This window comes from Zootoca vivipara, chromosome Z1 (genome assembly GCF_965207765.1).
Source record: "Zootoca vivipara chromosome Z1, rZooViv2.hap1.1, whole genome shotgun sequence".
In the NCBI taxonomy this organism is placed as follows: Eukaryota; Metazoa; Chordata; class Lepidosauria; order Squamata; family Lacertidae; genus Zootoca; species Zootoca vivipara.
The window spans coordinates 10,876,403-10,880,533 of record NC_142583.1 but is presented as its reverse complement, the minus strand read 5'-3'; the positions used below and the strand labels follow the sequence as shown (position 1 = coordinate 10,880,533).

The following is a 4,131-nucleotide window of genomic DNA, read 5'->3' as shown; positions in this document are numbered from 1 at the left end:
CACAGAAAGAGGTTCACAGGATTAACATGCAGATCTCTAGGGAAGCAGAGCAGCAAGGAAGAAACAAATGAACACATAGATATAACACTGTTCTGTATAACCCACAAGCTATAGCCAAATTATAATGTTCAGTACTTCATTAAACACAGAAGTCATCTCAAAGTACACAGGATTGGGTTGCACAAAGTACAGAGAAGTCGAGAACAATTAACAGGGACATGTTTCCCTTGTCTCTCTCTTGACAGAGGTCATCTTAAAGGGCTACCAAAGCAGTTTCTGTGCCAAAACCAGGCCTAAACCCCGATTGAAATGAATCCAGAAAAATCAAGTTTCTTCCAAAAGCGCCTGGATCTTGTTTGCGACCACTTGCTCCAGAACCTTGCCCAGGAAAGGGAGATTATCAACAGGCCAGTAGTTAGATACCGTAAGTTTTCTGAATCCAGGGAAGGTTTCTTAAGGAGTGGTTTTATCACTGCCTCCTTCAAACAGGCAGGGACCCCACCCCCTCTTGTAAAGAGGCATCGATCACCTCCCTGGCCCAGCCCACTGTTCCCTCCCTGCTGGATTTTATCAGCCAAAAGGGGCAAGGGTCTAGAGCGCAAGTGGTTCCCCTGACTGATCCAAGCATCTTGTCCACACCCTCGAACCTTACCAACTCATCCAACACAACAGGGCTAGACTGTGCTCTGGGCACTGCATGAGGTTCATCTGCTATAAAAGCAGAGTCAAGCTCTTGGTGGATGCAAGCGATTTTATCCTCAAAATGCTTTGCAAACAAGTCGCAGTGAGCTACTGTTGGTTCTATCACCTCCTTTGGGCCAGCCTGTAAAAGGCCCCGTACAACCTAGAAAAGCTCGGCCGGACGACATAATGAGGATGCAATGCAGTTAGCAAAGTATGCCATTTGGGTTGCCTTCACTGCCGCTAGGTAGGCTCGATATGAGTCCTTACCAGTGTTCAGTTGCATTCATTCAGATAGTTCCTCCACTTGTGTTCAAGCTGTCTCCCAGCTTGCTTCCTCGCCCTAAGCTCTGGGGTATACCAGGGGGCCAATTGGGCTCCACAAAGTAGGAGAGGGTGCTCAGGGGCGATTGTGTCAATAGCCCAGGCCATTCAGGTGTTTCAGAGGTCGGCCAGGGCTTCGACAGGAGCACTGGTCATATCAGATGGGGGGGGCGGAACCCCAGAGCCATTTGGAATCCCACTGGATCCATCAGCCTCCAAGGCCGGACCTTCCTAATAGGTCTCCCGCCTTCCTAATAGGTCCACCCTCTAAATAAAGTACATAGGATTGGGTTGCACACGTGTTTGCTCCAAAATGCTTCAGGATGACCAACCCTAATCCAGCAATGGTGCCCATGACTAATTCCAACTCAGAATGAAATGCCTACCTCCGTCACTGGTTCCACTGGGATTTATTTGCATGTTCAGACTCAGAGACCTTCCCCCTTAAAGACACATTTGACTCAAATTTTAGTTTTGGTTTTTGGCAGAATTTAGGCCACAACTTTATTGATTACAGAAAAGTGAGTGGCTGCATAGGTCAGCCAAGGGTGAACACCTGAGGGAGGAGAAAAGCCTGGGAACAGACTCTGTTCACTCCTCAGATGCTCCCCTGGACTCAGGCACAGGCACAACCCCCTCTCAGGGGTAGACCAAACCAAGTTGAGTCCCTGGATTCCTTTAATGGAATACCCTTCACATAGGGATGGCGAGAGCGTTCTCCCATCCCTATCACCATGAACCAGTGCCTATCCGCAACCTTTCAAGTTGTGACGATTTGCTACACGGCAGGCAAAACCCAAATGGCAGCAGCCAATCAGCCAAGTGGGGAAAATTCCTGCCGTGCCCCTGTCCTAATGACAGACGACACACGACGGCATAGCAAGGTCAATCGCAAAATGCCCTAAAATTAGGGAGAGGTGGGCGGGTGTTCCGATGCACAAGCCGAAAGAGGAAGCTCTGGGACACGTGCATGGGTTTAGATAGGTTCCTCGATCCATTTAGACTGCGCCCCATTGGCCAGATTACACCCAGCAACGAGGGAGCTACCAATTGGGTGTTGTGGCTGTCCAATAGACCCACCCACAACCAGGAGGTCAGTCTCCAGATCTCACCGGAATATGTGCCCTCTTTTAGGGAGGACACAATTTAGCGGCATTGCTGCCAATCAGTTTAGAACAGGATTCAGTTCCCTCAAACACTGCCAAGCTGTCACATACAGTGGTACCTCAGTTTATGAACACAATTGGTTCCGGAAGTCTGTTCATAAACTGAAGCGTTCATAAACTGAAGCGAACTTTCCCATTGAAAGTAATGGAAAGTGGATTAATCTGTTCCAGATGGTGCGCGGAGTACTTAAACTGAAGCGTTCATAAACTGAAGCGAATTTTCCCATTGAAAGTAATGGAAAGTGGATTAATCCGTTCCAGGCGGGTCCGCGGAGTACTCAACCTGAAGCGTACTTAACCCGAAGCATGGGTGTAATTGGTTCCGGAAGTCTGTTCATAAACTAAAGCGAACTTTCCCATTGAAAGTAATGGAAAGTGAATTAATCTGTTCCAGATGGGTCCGCGGCGTTCATAAACCAAAAATTCATAAACCGAGGTGTTCATAAACCGAGGTTCCACTGTATTCTGTAAAACGCTTGCAAACGCCACAACAGAGGACAAGATGGTTGCACAGTGTTCTCGAAGCTACGAACATGAGTCTGACCAAACTGTGGGAGGCAGTGGAAGACAGGAGTGCCTGGCGTGCTATGGTCCATGGGGTCATGAAGAGTCGGACACGACTAAACGACTATACAACAAAGCTGTGAATGTAGCTGATTTTTTAAAATCTTGCTCGATATATTTTTGTCTTAGTCTTCTCTAAGTTGGTTGTTCTAAAGTTGGGCTGTTCAGCTCAGCTTAACAATGGTTAATTGTGTGACCAGTATACAGATAAGCCTTCATTTCCAACTTGGAAGAAAGGTGTGTGGGGGAGAGAGAGAGAGAGGTGTAGCGCTGTAGCTCAACCTATCTTTGCATAGATTAAATTTTAAATGGCAGTGCAAATTTAACTTGAAGAGATAATTATAATATTTCATCTTTTTTCATCTCAGGTTATGTAAATGAAACTTTAAACTTTTCATGGTTTAATGAATTTTTCACAAAGCTTGATTTTAAACTGTCAGTCACATCAGAGGAGAACTCTTCAAGAAAAAGGAGGAGGAAACAAGTCGAAAATAATATTCCATGGTATTCCTATACACAGAATAGAAGCAGACTGATGCGAGTTCATCAAAAGGAAAGCAAAAACACACGGGTGGTGTTGTTTCTGTTTTATTCTTTATTTTTTTTTTTTATCATCATTTTTTATTTTATTTAAACATTTCTAAGTTAGGTACATACAGCAATAAAATTAATATACATACAGAAATAAAAACAAACATACAAATCTGTGTACCTCTCCAATAAACTTACATTTGTACAATCAAACTTTGGTTGTGTCATATTTATCTTTACTTCTCTTATAGCGTTCATCTTCTCCACTTGTTCTTTCGAACTGGACTTCCTCCTGTTTTCTTTCTTGGTTTTATTTATAATTTCACCGTTTTCGGTGCCATACTTTTTCTTGCCTGTCCATTTCCCTTTATATATATATATATGTTCTTTCCATTTATTCTCATCTGTATTTAACACGTAGTTTTACTTATATTTTTTGTGGACAATGGCTTTATAATTCTTTGTTGTATTTTAAATGTAATTCTACTAGTGTTTTTAATCATCTAACATAATCCTTCAAATATTTCCTAAACTTATTCCATTCTTTTCGGTACCTTTGTTCTTTTTGGTCTCTTAGACTTCCTGTCATTTTGGCCAACTCTAAATATTCTGTCATTTTCTCTCTCCACTCGTCTACACTTGGGACCTCTGGTGTCTTCCACTTTTGGGCTAAGACGATTCTCGCTGCCGTAGTAGCATACATGAAGAGGTTTTGGTCTTCCTTCTTAATCTCCCTCCCCAGTATACCCAACAGCATTTCTTCAGGTTTCTTTGGGAAAGTGTAACACAATAATCTTTTTAATTCATTGTAGATTAATTCCCAATAGATCTTTACCTTGTTGCACGTCCACCAAAGATGGTAGAA

General features: G+C 43.5%; 1 pseudogene; it reads right to left on the bottom strand.

Moving 5' to 3' along the window:
- Nucleotides 1-324: 324 nt before the first annotated feature.
- Nucleotides 325-1,214, bottom strand: LOC148687281 (uncharacterized; annotated as a pseudogene).
- Between the last annotated feature and the right edge of the window lie 2,917 nt (nt 1,215-4,131).